The 19565-nt window shown below is 39.3% G+C and overlaps 1 non-coding gene across 1 annotated transcript; it reads right to left on the bottom strand.

Annotated features, from left to right (window-relative positions):
- Positions 1-18258: 18258 nt before the first annotated feature.
- Positions 18259-18365, bottom strand: LOC142174100 (small nucleolar RNA R71). The gene has a single exon (XR_012703444.1). It is a non-coding gene; the product is annotated as a small nucleolar RNA R71 (small nucleolar RNA).
- Positions 18366-19565: the final 1200 nt, after the last annotated feature.

Here is a 19565-nt window from a genome sequence, read left to right as displayed (position 1 = left end):
TGACTTTTGAGTAAACGACCTCGTAATCGGAATTTGATAGTCTTAGTAGGTTCATATGGTAATTTTGGACTTGGTCATATGTTTGGATTTGGATTTGGATGTTCTTAGAATATTTTAGCTCTATTTGTCCAAAGTTGACAATTAGAAGAATCAGAGAGTTCATAGGTTCTACCGGGAGTTTACTTCTAACGAACTCCTGTTGTGGGTTTGAGACCTTGGATATGTTCATTTAGTAGATTGGAACTCGTGCGCAAAGTTTAGTTGTGATCTAGAATGTCTAAGTATGATTCGGACGCGTTGGCGAAGTTGGAATGCTTGAAAGTTAAGAGAATGATTTTATCTTCAATTCTTAGTTTTGATCTTATTTGTGGTATTTCGAGCCTTTGCATAAATTTGAATTAGATATATATGGACTTTTTGGTATGATTAGATAGGGTCCCAGGGGTGGGGATTGGTGGTATTTCGAGATAGTTCCGGACCATTTTGGAGTGGTTGAGCTTTTCTGGTACTGGTGTATCGATACATACAAAATTTGGTGCGCAAGTGCGAAGCCGCACCTATGTTGGTGATGAGCGCATCTACGCTTGGGAGTGGCATTGTGGATGACCGCATCTGCGAGGTTCTTGCATAGATGTGGCGTCGCAGGAGCTGGATTTTAGTCGCATATGCGAGGGTGGACATGGCCATTAGGGTGCGCATATGTGCAAAATAGGCCGCACCTGTGCTCTCGCAAATGCAGAGTTATTGTCGTAGATACGATGGAAGGCTGAGGTGAGGTAGCTCGTAGAAGCGAGATTTTGGATGCATATGCGGTTTCGCATAAGAGAAGATTTCTGTCGCAGGTGCAATATTGCCGAACATCATGTTATATTTCAAATGTTTATTCATTTCTCATTATTTTGAGTTTTGTAGCATGAAAAAAGACGATTTTGAAGGAGATTTTCACTACTATTTTGTTGGTAAGTAATTTTCACTTGGGTTTGATTATCAGTCTTGCTTTCCCATGGATTTACACACTTTAATCATGGAATTTTGAAGGGAGATTTGGGAATTTTTGTCTACATTTTAAGAGAGTATACTTTGGAGATTTAAGGATTGATTTGGAACCGAATTTGAAAACTAATTATATATATGGACTGGGATGATTATGGCTTATCGAGAGTATATATGAAAGAAATATGAAGTAAAAAACTCAATCTGTAATTCTGAATAGCTCTGTGAATCATGAAAAAATTATAATATCATGCATATGCGTATAAATACCATACCATGCATAGGTATATGCGTACATAAAATCATCAAGCCTCTGAGGGCATCCCGTCATGTCATCTCAGCCACTGTGGGCAAATCATCAACGTATACCAACTGATCAGATGGTGGTGTGTATATAACGCCATAACCTTTTCCCATATCCCATATCCCATATACATATAATATACACGTATATAACGTCATCTGGTCATGGGTCAATGTACATGTATAAATGAATCTAAAGCATAAGGAAGTAAGTCAATAAGATTTCTCGGAATGTCATAAGATCAATATACCTTCGAATAAACTTTAGCAACTTACATATTTTTCTGATACCAATGAACATAAGATATAATAATAGGACACATGGGGAATCAAGAACATATGCACCCTTAGTACTTCTATGAATAGAGTCATTTATGAAAGTTTCGTGTTTGCATGTTTAGTTTGTATCATGCCAAAAGGAAAGAATGGATAGCCTTAACATACCTTAACTCCATTGAGTCCTTAATACCTTCCAAGCAATTCTTCAAATAACTCAACTCAATCTACCACAGCATAAGGATATTCAAAATCAATGTTGAGTAAAGGTTAAGTCCGCAACTTAAACTAGTAGCTCGTTTATGTAAATTTGGGCAGCGTCTCCCCCTGTAACAAGAGCCTCCTCCAATACCATATACCAACAACAATGACCAGAGAAATCCAGCAATACATAATTATCAATAACAAGACACTATATAACAACAAGTCACAACTACTTCACGACGAGCTACAAGCTCAATTGGAATCTGTATACCCCATATCACCCCTTATAGACTTCTTAATTTAACTTACTAGTATCATTAACAAGATAATGAAGTCATTCATCAATGATTCCAGACGTATACCATATATTTATAACAAAGAAAATAATCCACAACTCCAACTATCCTCAATTAGCAACTTTATTCACTAGTTTATGTCTAGTCCATCCATTTAACTTAATCAACATCAAGATAACCTTAAGCACATGAAAGAACACAATATAATTATCTCATACAGTGGATTCAAGTCGAGATCCATGTTATATATAGCTTACAATAGCCCAACACACCCCAATCACTTCATACCCAAAACGACAACTATAGTAGTGTGAAACACCCCGAAAATATTACAAAAAATGACTAATCCACCATTTCGCCGTCGTGTGGTGTTTCTCCATACCATTTCTTCTCCAAAAATCCATTAAACAGTAGCAAAATAGACAGCCCAAAATGTCACGACCCAATTTTTTCCTCCGTTTAAGTATCGTGATGGCACCTAGTCTTAGGGACTAGGTAAACCTAGTATTTATTAAATAATAGTAATAATTAAATAACATCTAACAGTATTTGAAATGGAAACCTCCAAAATAAATTTTTCAATTTTCAAAACCGGTAGTACAAGTCATAAGCTCTACAGAGTGGTGGCTTGAAAACTTCTAAATACAGCTGTCCAGAATTAAGGATAAACAGTGCAAAACGAAAACTTGAAGGTGACTTTGAAGCTTGCGAACGCAGAAGCAGGTTTACCTTGAGTCTCCACAGCAACGACCCGTACAACGACTAATGAACAAATACCTGGATCTGCACAAAAACATGTGCAGAAGTGTAGAATGAGCACATTACAGCGGTGCCTAGTAAGTATCAAGACTAACCTCGGTGGAGTAGTGACGAGGAACAGTCAAGACACTCACTGGTCTAATAAACTGAATAAGTATAAGTATATGAACAACAAAAATATGATATCTACATAAAGATCATGCAATATGGCTCACAATACAGTAATGTCAATAAGAAAGGAAACAACAAGTATCAGAGGAATACCCTAAAAATGACTCAGAAAAGTGAATGGAACATAACCTAAATCCGAAATCACAAATACAATAAGGACAAGTAATAACTCAGCAACTATAACCGCTTTTACATCAGGTTTTAGTTATCAAACTCCACGAGGTACCGAGCCTCGGACAAATCACAACTCACAGGTCTCAATACCTAAACCCTAACACTTAGCATCATGTGCCCTCATTACACTTCATAACCGCACTGATGACTCATGTGCCAATAGAGCCATTCTCACATAGAAGGCAAGTAAACAAAGATGAGCATCTATACTTAACAATACCAAGAACACCTCTTATCCGATAAGAGTGCTTAACTACGTGTATACTTGTGCAAGTTCCCTAACATAATCCATACCAGGAAATAAACATAAGGAAAAATAACGGACAACACGTAGAATATTTTCTCACAGCTTTCACAAGATAAAGCTCACACAGGTAAGTGTACCACTGCACAAATATCAACAACAAGAATTCTCTCAGGCCATCACAAATCATCACAAATCAATCTCTGACACAACCGACCTTGTCTTGCCACATGTGCAATAATAAAGTAGATGCCCGCCTTGTCTCGCCACATGTGCATAACAATGTTCCCACCTTGTCTCGCCACATGCGCAACCCATATATATATAACCCACCTTGTCACGGCATATGTGCAAATATCAATAGTAACAATAGCACAACAGAAACCTCGTGCATCACAATAACCACAACCGCACGACAGAAACCTCGTGCATTACCACAATAAGTACAACAACAAAAATGGTAATAATACAAAATACGACAAGTAAATCAACTCAAGAACTTTAAATAACAAGAAACGGTAGAACCAATTCACAAGGACTAATTGCAGTAAAGAATGTTAGGCGTAAAGAGAACAACTCAACAAGGGAAAACTAACATGTAGCAACGATCCCACAATATTTATTTCAACTGCAGGGAAGCTAACACGAGTCAAATAATTTCAAAAAAATAAGTCGACTAAGATATAGAATGTCTAAACTTCTTTTAAGGTTAAGAAATTACGAAGGATATTCAACAATTCAATTAGGGATAAGCAGCGTAAAGATAATCATAACCTCAAATAAGACTGAGCAATTATAGGATGAGATAATAATGATTCCAAATAAAGATAAGCAGATATAAAAAGATAGCATGGAAATAGAAGAGGTAAAATCTTCAGTTAAGTCAAATAAGAGTGAATCCTAAAGCAATTAATTCTAATTAAAGCATGTAGAGGTAAAACTAGTAAACAGGAACTTAATCATATCAAGAAAAACTTCATACTCGGTGAATGTAAGGACCTAAGGATCCTAAAAGGCCAACTTTCCACAAATAAGTCCGAGCACGCACTCGTCACCTCGCGTACATGGACTACAATCAACATAGAAGACTCAAATCCTAAGGAGAAAATCCCCCACACAAGTTTAGGAAAGATACTTACCTCGAACCAAGCTCAATCAATAGGTCACAATGCCTTTCCCACGAATATCCGACTCTGAATGGACCAAATCTAGCCAAAACAATTACATATCATAAATACAACTATAATAGGCTAATCTAATTAATGAAATCAAGCTTTTAATAAAAATTCCGAAATCCATCCTAAAAGGTCGACTCGAGCCCACGTCTCGGAATCGGGTAGAAATCACAAAATACGAACACCCATTCACTCACGAGTTCACTCGTACCAAAATTATCCAAATCCGATCCCTAAATCCCAATCAAAATTCAGAAATTCGGCTGAAGAACTTTCCCCCCATTTTCATACCCCGAATCCGAAATTAAATGGAGAAAACAACTATAGATTAATGGAATACAACAAAAAAGAGTTAGGAATCATTACCCCAAAGTTTCCTCTGAATATCCCTCGAAAAATCTCCAATTCCCGAGCACCCAAGTCCAAAAATGAAGAAATGAATCAAACCCTTGATTTGGCCCCTTTTCTGCCAGTTAAACCGCATCTGCTGACCTGGGTTCGCACATGCGTCACCGCACCTGCGGAATTCCCATCGCAGGTGCGAATTCCACTCAAAACTCAGCATCCGCTTCTGCGATCCAAGGGTCGTACCTGCAGTGTGCACACTTGCGGACCCATGTCCGCTTCTGCGGTCCTTCACCGCTCCTGCGATTGCTCCATCGCATCTGCGGGCATCGCAGATGCGGAATTTACTTCGGACCTGCGACCCCTGGCACTCCTCCACTTTTCTGCTTCTGCGCTTGCCTCTACGCACGTGCGATCCTGCACCTGCGGCCTCTCCATTGCAGGTGCGAAAATACAAGATGTCTGAAGACTTCAACAACAACACAAATACAACTTTTGATCTGTTAAGCACCCGAAACTCACCCGAGGCCCCCCGAGACCTCAACCAAATATACCAACCAATCCTAAAACACCATACGAACTTAGTCGAGCCCTCAAATCACATCAACTAATGCTAAAATTATGAATCACTCTCCAATTCAAACTTAAAGAATTTGAAACCTCAAATTCCTACAACCGATGCCGAAACCTATCAAACCACGTCCGAATAACCTCAAATTTTGCACACAAGTCATATTCAACAGTACGGACCTACTCTAACTTCTGGAATCAAATTCCGACCCCGATATCCACTATCGGTCAAAATCTCCAAAAATTTGACTTTCGTCATTTCAAGCCTAAATGAGCTATAGACCTCCAAAATACAATCCGGACATGCCCCTAAGTCAAAAAGCACCCAACGGAGCTAAAGGAACCGACGAAACTCCATTCCGGAGTCGTCTTCACATAGTTCCGACAACCGTCAAAATCCTAAGACTTAAGCTTCCGTTGTAGGGACCCAGTGTCCCAAATCACTTAGAATCATCCAGTAACTGAATTCAACCACACACGTAAGTCAATATACATAATACGAAGCTGCTTAGGGCCTTATGCCGCCAAACGGGACTTAAATTCTCAAAACGACCGGCCGGGTCGTTACATAAAAGCAACACAAAACAGCCCACAAACAAGTCTAGTACAAGTCAAATAACTCGAACTCACAGCTTCCGATCACCGTCCCGTGAGTTCTAACTATTAGGAAATGAATGTATCAACCTTTCTTGATATTTAAAAGCTTAAATATAGAAAGTAGAAATATTCACAACTATTAAATACATTTCAAAACTCAAACTACAAAGAAATGAGAGGCGATATAGCTATACTTACGTTTTAGGGATCGTTTTAATGTTATCGCTTCTTGATTTCGTGCTTGGGATGATGATCTTGTTTAAAGCCCTTGTAGAGAGCTTAAGGGTAAGGTTAGGGGTGTTATTTAGTCGTGCTCTCTGGAAAAATGGAGAAAGAGATGAGATAAGGGATGTGAATATCCCCTTTTTTAAAAGTCAAAAAGGTGCTACTTAGCACCCTCGCATTGGCCCTTCTTCAAATCCTTATATCTTTTTATCCGGACGTCGTATGAACGAACGGTTAAGAGCGGTGGAAACTACATTCCAATAACTTCCACGTGGTATATAATATGTCCCAAAAGGACTCCATATAGCATACGAAGTGTATTACTCAAAAATCTCCATTACAAGGCAAATCCTTAGTCGGTTTATCCGCAACTTTAATCCGATTTTTCCCAAACTTTATATTTCATATCCAAACATCATATATAGTCATATGATGACTTTAAACGTATTTAAATCATAATTAACAAGTCTCATATTCATCTCAGCTTACTTAAGACTTCGGTAAACCTTTTTTATCCGTGTAGAAGGATTTCGTCCTTTTTGAGCTTTCATTAGATAATCCTATAATGACAGTGACGTCTAAAGTACGGGGTGTAACAACATGTCCCCTTAGAAATATTTGTTCCCGAATGATAACTCTTAAAGGCTTGCGAAAATGGGACGTAACATCATTAAATCACTTTATATACTTTCAAAGAGGATCTCATTTTCAAGTTTACATCAATTGACTTACAACGTACTTTCACGTACAAAAACATGGGGTGTAACATCTTTCACCCTTTGGAACATTCGTCCTTGAATGTTGACTGATGCACTTATTATTCTCATAACCTATGGCTCTTATGAATACTTTAATATTGTCCTTTACCATCTAGGCAACTGTTCTATGAATAAATCCAAAGGTCAGGGCATTCCCCCCTTTAGGCCTCTTTCTCTCGCCACGACTCTTGGTCAGAATTCTTCCAATATCGTAACTATTGCTACCTTCTATCATGCAGTCTGTACGACTTTTTCCTTGTATGTGCGCCTATGCAACCCTTCTCTCATTTTCCTCCAGCTTTTAGCCAATCTCTAGACCTCATTTTGTAAACATATATAGGACTACGACAAGCTGTCCCTTTGGGCATCTATAGCCAATCTCTAGACCTCACTCTGCAAATGCGAAGCCAACGTCGCGTTTGCGACTTCCCCCTTAGGCAGTCAGTAGACACAATTGCGAAACTTGTTTCGCAATTGCGAGGGTTCCCAATTGCAAACCCAGTGTCGCAATTGCGACATCTGCAATTGAAAAAAAGGTTGGAAAGTCGGGATTTCATCTCATTTCTCCCATTTTAGTATCCTAGACTCAGCAATGTCACGACCCAAAACTCGCCATGTCGTGATGGCGCCTATCATAAAACTAGGCAAGCTGACATTAACAATAAAACTAGGCATTTTGTATTAAAAATAAGATGATGCAAGTTCAACAGTAATAACTCCAGTAATAACTCTCATAAATAGTCGATATACACAACTGCGACTCGAATGCAATTTTCCCAAAATCTGAGTGTCTCTGAGTTCATGAGCATCTATACAATAACATAGTCTGAAACACCGTCTAGAAAGGTAGAACAATATAAGTAAACCTAAGAGATAGAGGAGGAGAGTCAAGGCCTACGGACGCCAAATCAGCTACCTCGATGGTCTCCGAACAAGCAAAAAACTCCAAGATCAGCAATCACCGTGCCCAGGAACACCTGGATTTGCACACGAAGTGTAGGGTGTAGCGTGAGTACAATCAACTCAATAAGTAATAAATCTAACCTTTGGGTTAAAACCAGTGACGAGCCTAATCAATATAGTACTAATATAGAGTTTAAAAATACAGAAAATGTAGACATGCTTCCAGGTTTAACAGTTAAGTTCAACACAGATAAAATATGCCAAGTGTGATAGATATGAAGAATATGACATCTCTAATTCTATATGACAATATGAGTACTGTACGTGATGCAACACAATAACAATCTGATGTACTCACACTCCCAGAGCACTCAATCTAACTGTTCTAATTCTCGCTCATCACACCTAGTCACTCAGCACTCTACGGTACCTACTACAACGTGCAACCCGATCCACATATAGCCATAAGGCCTATTGCAGTTCGCAACCCGATCCACATATAGCCGAAAGGCTTGTTGCGGCGTGAAACCCGATCCACATATAGCCTTAAGGCTCGTTGTAGCATGCAACCCGATCCACATTTAGCCATATGGCTTGTTGCGGCGTGCAACCCGATCCTCATATAGCCATAAGGCTCGTTGCGGCGTGCAACGTGATCCATAAATCTCACTCACAGCACGACTCTCAGGCCCCAAATTAGTCATCATTATCTTCAGTCTCTCGGGCTCATAAATCTCATGCCAATTAGTCCATACAATGATATATAACACAACAATAATAGTAACATCGACTGGGATATGATATGCAAATAATGGATGTGACTGAGTACAAAATTGCCATCTAAGCATATAATTCAACAGCAGAAATGACTACAATGGGCCTCAACAGGATAAATATATAGCCTAGCATGATTTCTAACTTGAATCGGTAACTCAATTACTCTAACATATAGAGATCACATGAATGGCTACAAAGTCTGATGACTACACACTACCACAAAATCAATCGGATCACAATTTCTACGGTGCACGCTCACACGCCCGTCACCCGCATGTGCGTCACCTCAACGCCAATCACAAAACATGTAATTCAGGGTTTCGTATCCTGAGAACCATATTTAGAAGTGTTACTTACCTCAAACCGCGCATATCTCTACTCCAACAAATCGCGAATCGGCCTCCAAACACCTCGAATCTAGCAACAAAAAAATCGATATGATCAACACAAGCCGTAGAAATCAATTCCATATGAAAAGGCTAAGTTCTTAATCAAAAGTCAAAAGGTCAACTCAAAACGTCAACCCCGGGCCCACGTCTCGGAAACTGACAAAAGTTACAAAATCAGAACACCCATTCAACCACGAGTCCAACCATACCAAAATTACACAAATCCAACACCGAAACGCCACTCAAATCCCAAAAGTTCAGCATAAGAATTTCACCATTTTCCCCCAAATTTTCAACCCAAATCACTAATTAAATGATGAAATCAATGATATTTATCATGTAATTTACCCAAAACCGAGTTAGAATCACTTACCCCAATCATTTCCTTGAAAATCTCTCCAATAATCACCTCAATATGAGCTCCCAAAATCAAATTATGAAAAATGAATCAAACCGTCATTTTTGATATTTATATAATCTGCCCAGATATCCTCCTTTGTGAACGCGGCACGTGCCTCACGTTCGCGAAACACAAACTCAGCTGCCCAAAAATTTACTCTACGCGAACTCGGAGCTTTCCTCGCGAATGCGATGCACAATCTCTCTAGACCTTCGCGAACGCGAAGAAAAAATCCTCACTTGGCCAAAATACTCTTTGCGAACGGGAGACATCACTCGCGAACGCGTATAAGAAAACCAACACCAGCAAAAATCAGCAGTCCTCAAGTTTCGAAATGCGCCGAACATGGTCTGAATCACACTCGAGGCCCCCGGGACCTCAACCAAATATACCAAGAAGTCCTAAAACATGACACAGACTTAGTCAAGGCCTCAAATCTCATCAAACATTATCAAAAACACGAATCACACCCCAATTTAAGCCTAATGAACTTAAGAATTCCAACTTTTAAATTCGATGCTGAAACCTATCAAATCAAGTCCATTGACCTCAAATTTTGCACACAAGTCATAAATGACACAACGGACCTATTCCAACTTCCAAAACCAAAATCCGAGCCCGAAAACCATAAAGTCAACTCTCGGTCAACCTTTTCAACTCTCCAAACTTTCATTTTTCAACTTTTGCCATTTCATGTCAAAATCAACTACGGACCTCCAAATCACTATCCGAACACACTCCTAAGTCCAAAATCATCCTACAGAGATATCAGAACCGACAAAACACTATTACAGAGCCATTTACACACCAGTCAATATCCGGTCAACTCTTTCAACTTAGGCTTCCGACCTTAGAACTATGTGTCCTAACTCATTCTGAAACATGCCCGGAACCAAACCAACTACCCCGGAAAGTAACATAACAGCAATAGAGCAAATAATAAGTAGTAAATGAGGGAACGGGGCTACAACACGCAAAATGACTGGCCGGGTCGTTACAGGTAGGAGGCGACTTGGATAAGGGATTTTCATCTACAATCATTGGGTAAGTAGTTTTAATAAATTTCCAATTATATTTCATGATTTTATATGAGATTTAACATCAATCTATGAGAATCAAAGAGGAAGTTTTGGGATTGTGTCTAAGTTTTGAAAAATAAAAATTTGGGTTTTGAGAGTTGATTTGGACTCGGATTTGAAAAATAAATATATATAGACTCGTGGGGTTATGGGTAGTTGGAATCTACCCTTGAACTCAAGTTTTGACCGGGCGGTCCCGGCATTGACTTTTGGGGACTTTTTAAAAGATCGTAGCTTTATCTATCGTAATTGATTTCCCTTGCATTGTTTGATGATACTAATTCATTTTTGGTTAGATTTGAATTGTGTGGAGGCGAGTTTTAAGGGAAAAGCTATTTTTGAGGGTTTATTTGGCCTAGTCGAGGTAAGTATCTTGCCTAACTTTGTGGGGAGGGGGAGGGGGGGAGGGGGAGAATTACCCCCTTGGATTTGGGTTGATTGTGTTATTTGAATTAAGTGAAAGATGTGTACACAAGGTGACAAGTGTGTACACGTACTTATATGTGGTATTAAGACTGGTTTAGACTTTTAGACTTCTTCCATGTATTTAATTGAGTTTGTCATAACATGCTATATCTTTTATTGTTAAATTTACTATCACATGCACTATTTGATGTTGTTAGCACATGTTCTATCTTTTATTATTAAGATTGCTCTTATATGCCTTAGTTGAAGTTGTTACCTCTTTTATTGTCTTGTTACCTCTTTTATTATTGAATTACTCTTATTTGAAGTTGTAATTTTGTGGGAATACCTTCATTTTGAGTTATTGATTTTGAAGTTGTTAATTTTTAAGATATCTTCCTCGTTGAGTATTTCTCTTCATTTTGTTATTATTGAGATTCTTGTTTCCATTGTTGTTGAGCTGTGGGCTATATATTGTGGCTATTTTGTGGTATATGGACATGTGTGGTGCAAATTAATTATTATGTTGTGATATTAATACGCATGCAGTGGTATAAGGATAATGGTTTATATACGTGTGGTGAGATAAGGTTAGATTTATATGCGTGTTATTAATAAGGGAATTACTTGAAGCCACGCGGTGAGATAAGGGAGCTAAAACGCATGTAGTTATTTCAGAAAAATTCTTTTAAAATAAATGCAGGGCTCAGGAGGTGATATAAGGAGGATTGCAATTATGATTTGTGAAATGTGAACGAAAATAAGGTGTGGTACCTTGGTTGTGATTCTTGTTGTACATTCCATGTTGAAAGAGATTGCTGATGAAACAGTTATTGTCATTCCTTCATTTGTCTTACTTGTATTTGACTGTGTTCGATTTTTTGTTTTTCTTATCATGTGCTCTTACTTGTTGTCCTTATCATGTGTTTGATCATTTGTTGTTTGTATCGAGTGTTCACTCTTTGTTACCTTTATTGCCTTAAATTCTGTTGTTAGCCTACATTATTGTACTGCTTGTTGCCATGCATCTCCTCATTTTTTCCGTCATTAGATTATATTATACTCTGTTCAGTTTTTCTTGTCCTAGTAGGTTTCATGACCTGCCCTCATCACTACTCTACCGAGGTTAGGCTTCATACTTACTAGGTACCGATGTGGTGTACTTATGCTTTGCTTCTGCACATTTTTGTGCAGATCAATGGAAATCTGCTCGTTCCGATCGCCAGTGATTGATCAACTATTTCTAGATATTTCAAGGTAGACCTGCCCGACGTTCGTAGGCCTCGAAGTCACCTTATGCTTTTAGTTGTATTATTGTTTATTCCTGTTTTCAAAATAATATTGTATTTCGAGATTATTAGTGAACTCTCTGTAGAGCTTATGACTTAGTTCCACCAGGTTTTGGGAGTTATTGACAGATGTTCTATTTGGTTTTATTATGATAGATTACCAGTTAAGTTAATATCTAAATTATTATTTTTGCTGAATCTTGATGTATGTTAGGCTTACTTAGTCTTAGAGATTAGATGCCATCACGATATCCTAAGGTGAGAATTTGGGGTCGTGATAATTTTTTTTATGACATTTCCTTCGATTGTTTTCGTTGAACGACTGTTGAAACTCTTATTTTCTCACTCTTTTGCTCGTTTATCTTTGCAACTGGTTAGTGTTCTTGACTCTCACGATTGATTCTTATTTCTTACATGTTCGTATTAGCCGAGTACCACTACTGTCTGAACTTTTAGTAAAAGAGCATGACCTAGTTTCCTGTAATTTGTGAACCATAATATGCTATTGTACTATTTCACTGTTAAAAGTTCATATCTGCTTAAGCCTAATGCCTCTAAAGTGATATTTCTTATGCATATTTGTACTCACTATGTGTAATTGACCCATTGAATTCCTCTGGCCTCTTGGTAATTAGATGAATGCACCAATTGATCTGTTAGATTCATTGAATTATGTTCATAAAACTGTTTTGCCTTAGATTTTTATGCTGAAACCTTCCCTGTAAGGACTGCTATTTGTTATCTTCTTACTGCTAGTTCCTGACCATTTTTTGCCTTATATTTTTATGCATGAAATATTATTTTCTATCTTTTCAGAATTGGTTCTTGACCATGCTTATCTTAGGTTTTTCATGTTAATGGCTATCCAGTAGGAATTTCTATCTAGTTATCTTCTTAGAATTGAATCATGATCATGTTTGCCTTGAATTTTCATGCTAGCCTTTCCTGTAATAACTTCAGTTTAGTTACTTTCCTAGGATTAGTTCATGACTATGTTTGCCTCGTATTTTCATGCTAAGTCTTTCCTGTTAGGAACCCCTATTTGTTATGCCCTTTGTGATTATGTCCTGACTACTCTAGGATGTTTATCTTTGTGATGTTGTCATATTGAATTAATTCTATGAACCTGTAAGCCATCAAATGTGTGTTTGTTCTGACCAATGTGTTCTGTATACCCCTTCATATTGTATATGCCTGTAGGAACTCTTTCATGAGATTGTGTGAGGTTAATAGTCTCTCAAAACTTTTCTGGTCTTGTTCACGTGCTTTTTACCTCTTAGGCATCAGATCCCAGGATGTTATTTAAGATTATTCTTCTTTGTTAGTTGTAAAAGTAAGAATCCGATGTGCATACGTGCTTGCCTAACTTGAAGTCGCCTAAATAACTGGTTTGCATAGGCTTTCACTTGTGTTCTTTGTATTCCTGTTGGTTGTTAATAATAATGAGTAAACAAGGTAGTTGCTTCTATTTTTTGGGCCTGGTCTGCTGGGCAGGTTTGATATTGGGGTCTGAAGTATACTGTCAGCATGACCTTTGCACCTGGAATTTTGGCTTGCCGTCCGCATGAAGTAATAAGCCTATTTGAAGGCCTAGATATGTTATTGGGTTATTTTGTATTTGTAATTGGGCCTGTAACTATTCTATTTTGTATGTAATAACTTGTAAAGACAGATAATGAGAAAATAGTTTAAAAAGGGGGTTGGGGTAGTTTAATTCTCGCATAAATGGGTAGAAAGCATGTCTAATGATCAACTGACCTTATGTGCTACTTGTTTATCATGCTTTACTTCTGCATATGATCTTTTAATATATACCATGCTTGTAAGGCATGCAAATTTGTCTGTCTCCAAACTCCCCACACTCGTAGCAACACCAATCCATCAATGGTGGTGGAGACTGAATCGGACCCAGAGAACCAAAATAACTACTAGAAGAACCTGGTACAGACGAACCCTGAACTGATGAAGCACGAGATGATCTCTAGGCTAGGAGGACACTGAAAGATGACTGACCCGGACGAGCACTGTATGAACCATGGCTAGCTGATGCACCATGATGAACCGGATGAGCCATATGAGCGAGCCTATAAGGACGACCCCTGCTGTGGTAGGACTGCCTCCAAAAGAAACATCACTGAAACCACCCGAACCATGAGGCCTCTTGGCCTCCCTCTCCTCATGCTCCTCACTACAGACCTACTATAGCTGCCTAGCAATATCAACCACCTTGTCAAACCTAGCACCTGATGCAATCTCGAGTCATGACAAAGCGTAGTCCATAGTTGAGGCCATCAGTGAGCCTCCTAATCCTCTCCCTCTTTGTGGGATCCAACCAGATCGTGTGACGAGCCAACTCTGAAAATCTCATCTCGTACTGGGTCACATACATACCCTCTTGGCGTAGCTGCTCAAACTGCTTATTCAAGTCCTCCCTGCGGGTTTGTGGAACAAACTTCTTCGAGAAGAGAACGGAGAACTCGTGCCACTAAGTGGTGCAGCACCGGCTCGCCAGCTCAACTCATAAGCCTCCCACCATCTGAAGGTTGCCCCCGACAGCTGAAAAGTAGTAAATGAGATCCCACTAGTCTCCAGAATACCCGCCGTACGCAGAATCCACTGGCACCTATCTAAGAAGTCCTGAGCATTCTCTGACTCAGCCACACTGAATGATGGAGGCCTGAGCCTCCTAATCTGCTCCATCCTCTTCTGCTCCTCATCACTAATCGGGGGACCCACCTGGTCCTGAGCAATTGTAACCGGCCGGGCTAGTAGTACCCCTGGTGTTTGATGTCCCCGAACTACCAGCTCTGGATTACGGGCGGCGGGAGTCTGAGCACCTCCCCCGGTGTGAGAAGTGGCTGGCGTAGCTGGAACTGAAACCGCCTGAGCAAGGCTAGTGCATACAGTCAATATTTGGGCCAGAGCCTCCTGAGGGCCTTGAATCACAATGGGCAGTTGGGGCCTGAGCTGGTCCCACCGGCTCAACCATATCTAGAATCTGCTCCTCAGCTGGAGCAACTGGTGGATCCACATGTGCTGCCCTAGCTGCTGCACGAGCTGCACCTCAGCCTCTTCTGTGGCCCCGGCCTCTAGTGGCCCTAGCTAGTGGTACGGGTGGCCATCCGCCCGATCTGATAGCTCGTGTCCTCACAATTTGTGAGAGAATTGAATAATAGAAGTTTAGTTTACGGAATCAACAAGTCCGCATGAAATAAATACTAGAAAGTGAAGTTTTCCTAATGATTCGTAGCCTCTTGAAGATAAGTACCTACATCTTCGTACCGATCAACAAGACTCTACTATATCTCCTCATGACTCGTAAGACCTATTTACTACTCTTTGATACCAACTTGTCACGACCCAAAATCTCACATGTCGTGATGGCCCCTATCACAATACTAGGCAAGTCAACAATCACCAATAACTATGTATTTTGAATTAAATACATAGTAAAACGATTTTAATAGTGAAAAAACTCATACATAACCAATAAGAAATACCGCAACTCAACACAAAATCCCCAAAATCCAGGTTTCACTGAGTGTATGAGCTACTAAATATCAACTATCTAGAAAGATAGAACAATGCTAAAAAAAGGAAAAGAAGGAGAGTCGAGGTCTGCGGACGCCAAAGCAGCTACCTCAAGAGTCTCCAAGTAAGAAATGCTCTAAGTCTAGCAACCACCGTGCCCTGATGGTAGGCTATAATTACGTATTTTAGTCACTTATTGCACTCTAATTAACTGCACTTTACTTGTTTTGAGCTTTAATTGAGAGTGGTTTGCACTTATTGTGTGTTTTATAACTTGTAGAGTGATTCTGAGTGATGTAGATGTTGTGGAGCTAATTCGTGCTAGTTTGAGCATTGAAGTCTGAGTAAAATCCCAAAGGATTAAGCTGGGATTGTGTTTGGGGGTCGAGGACCAAGTATGGACGTCAAAAATAGAAGTTTGGTCCATACTCTGAGAAATCTCCATTGCTGCGAGGCGTGGGGCGGTGCGTGGGCGACCGTGCTAGTGCAAATCTCTACTGTCTGTCAGAAATCAACTCTCTGGATTTCCCCACTAATGCCTTGCATAGCACGTCGCCCCATGCAATGCGCCTGTGCAATTTTTACAGAGTGACAATCCTATTTTAGCTAGGAGAAGGTGATTTCATCTAGGCCCGACCCTACTTGGTATAAATACATGGAAAAATATTATTTTCTGGACATTGGACATACTTTAGACCTAAGGAAGCTAAGGAGGAGTTGGTGGAGAAAAAGCACAAGGAATTCATCATTCATTCCTCACTCATGACCCGAGTTTGGATTGAATTCATGTTTTCCTATACTTTAATTTTATCTGTGATTAATTTCTCCATATCTATGGAGTAGTTCTCTTTAGGGTTTGATGGATTTGGTGTATTGATGATTGTTTGTGGATTATAACTCTAGTTTTATGCATTGCAGCATTTTCTAATGATTTAACTGTTGTATCTATATTCACTTGTTCATGTAATCGAGAGAGGCATAACTTGTGATATCTTTGCATTATATTGTTGGTTGAGTTCATTAATTCTTCTTAGTAATTAAAAGAGGCTAGTTGAATCATTGATTAAACCTAGTTAGGAGGATATCGAAAGAGGTTTTCCTAACGACCATCCACTACACATTCTTGCATATCTTCACGTGCTTAAATTGGTTCATCTTATCAGGTTGAGACTTTATCGAGAGAGGAGTTTCTACTAAATGTTTGAATTAATAATCGAGTGAATGCAAGAGACTCACTGGAACATTAGAAGTGAATTATCTAGAATTAGATCCCAAACAATTATCTTGCACCTATCCTATCAACCCCTATTTTCTCCCAGTGATAACTTCCTTGCTTATCTTTATTTCGATTGTCATTAGTCAATAGCTTAGGACTCTTAGTTAATTTTAGTTAAAAATCATAGAAATTTCAATTGTTGATCATCTTGAATAGCATCCAAGCTAGAAACTATGAGAATACTATTTAAATCCAATCTATGTGGATACGATATTATACTATACTATATTTGATTAGCGAGAATAATTTAGGTGTGTGTTTTGCGCTCGTCAAATTTTGATGCCTTTGCCGGGGATTGGCAATCAATAGTGTTTGAAATAGTTTGTAGTGCTAATTCAGGAATTTTTCTTTTTATTTTTACTTTTTCCTTTTTACGGTTGGTGTTTTTTGACTTTGTGTAGGCTACAAGTTTAGATTGGTGCATGACTCGAGCTTCTTCTAAAGAAGTGCTACCATACGAGCCAAAAATTGAAAAATAACTGCGACAGCTGAGAAAGGAAAGAAATCTCACCGAGACATCAGAAAAGATTGGGCAATCCTCAACCAAAGAACTTATTGCTGGAAACGGTGAGGATAATGTAGATTTGACTGTGAGAGAGGCAGCCCAACAACGGGAAAAAGCTGCACGGGATGATGAGGAAGCAACTATTAGAAATGTACAGATTATCTATGAAGAAGAGAGGGGTCGGAGAATCACTCAAAATGAACCCTTGGCTGCAGACCAGTTCAGAAATATAACTCCCATGCATGGGAGATCACTGGGAGACTATGCTAGACTGGTCTACAATCAAGGTTTATCAAGTGTTAGACCACCTCGAATTGCAGCAAACAATTTCGAGTTGAAGCAAGGGTTGATTCAAACCCTTCAGAATTCCTGTGTCTTCAGAGAGAAGCCAAATGAAAAACCAAACACACATCTAATATATTTCGAGGAGATTATGAACACCTTTCAATACAATGGGGTGTCACAAGATGTAGTGTACTTAAGGGCATTCCCCTTTTTCACTTCAAGATGATGCTAAGGAGTGGCTTCGGAGTTTGCCCAGTGGAACGATCAGAACTTGGGAGGAGATAAATAGAAAATTCCTTGATAAATATTTCTCCTCGGCTAAGACGGGCAAGATTAGAAGAAAAATTCATAACTTCTGCCAGAAAGAGACCGAAACTGTTTTTGAAGCATGAGAGAGGTTTAAGGAGATAGTTAGAAAGTGTCAACATAGCGGAATTGAACTTTGGATGCAACTCCAGGACTTTTGGGAAAGATTAACACCGGCCTCGTGTAGAACATTGAGCAATGTAGTTGGAGGTCCTTTCATGAAGAAGACTCCAGAGGAGATAGTTACAATTCTTGATGAGTTGTCTGAAGATGCAAACCAGTGGCCCTCTAAGAGTTCTGAAAGAAGAAGATCATATGGTATTCACCAAGTGGATGCTAATACATATGTGCAGGTACAACTTGATGCTATGGCTAGAGAAATAAGGAAGCTGACCTTAGCCTCGATACAGCTTGTGATATATGTGGAAGAGGACACCCTACTCATGAGTGTTAAGCTTCAATTGAGGAAGTAAATGCTGTGGGAAATTACAATTTCAATGCAATGGGTCAAAGGCACCCCGGTTTTTCATGGAGTTCACCTGGAGATACTGTGAATGCTTGGCAACAAAGTAACTCTAGAGCCCAGGGACAACGAGCTCCAACATTCCAAAATCAGCGGAGGCAGCAATATCAGCCTTAACAGCCTATTCAACTTGGTCTTGAGGATCTAATGAAGGCCTTTATTACAAAGACAGATGAGAGGTTGGACGCCCATGGAGCAAATATCAAAGAGTTGGACAAATATTTTCGAAATCTGGAGAGACAAGTGGGACAGATTACAACAATATTATCTGAGAGGGCTCCAGGAACTCTCCCCACTGACACTGAGAGAAATCCCAATGAAACAGTGAATGCTGTAACTCTGAGAAATGAGCAAGTGTTGAAAGATCCCACCCCGATCCAAAATGATGTGAAACTTGAAAAAGAAAGTGGGGAGTAGCTGAAGAATGATGTTGATAAAAAAGAAGAAGGGCCAGATAAAAGCTGAGAAAAAGAAGAAGGGAGAAACTTCGAGAAGCGGGGAACATGATGAGAGCGAGCATATGCCTGCTTTATCTTTCCCTAAAAATCTATTTAGAGAAAAGTTGGACAAGCAGTTTGGGAGATTTCTGGATGTGCTGAAACAAGTTCATGTAAACTTACCATTCACAGAAGTGCTCTCACAAATGTCTGCTTATGCCAAATATTTGAAGGAAATCCTTACAAAAACGAGGAAGATAGAAGAGACCACATTGGTCAAGCTCACAGAGCATTGCAGTGCGATATTGCAAAAACAACTCCCACAAAAGTGTGGAGATCCAGGTAGTTTTACTATACCTTGCTCTATAGG

The sequence above is a fragment of the Nicotiana tabacum genome, chromosome 2 (assembly GCF_000715075.1).
Source record: "Nicotiana tabacum cultivar K326 chromosome 2, ASM71507v2, whole genome shotgun sequence".
NCBI lineage: Eukaryota > Viridiplantae > Streptophyta > Magnoliopsida > Solanales > Solanaceae > Nicotiana > Nicotiana tabacum.
The sequence above is the reverse complement of the archived record's forward strand: the minus strand, read 5'-3'. Positions and strand labels throughout refer to the sequence as shown.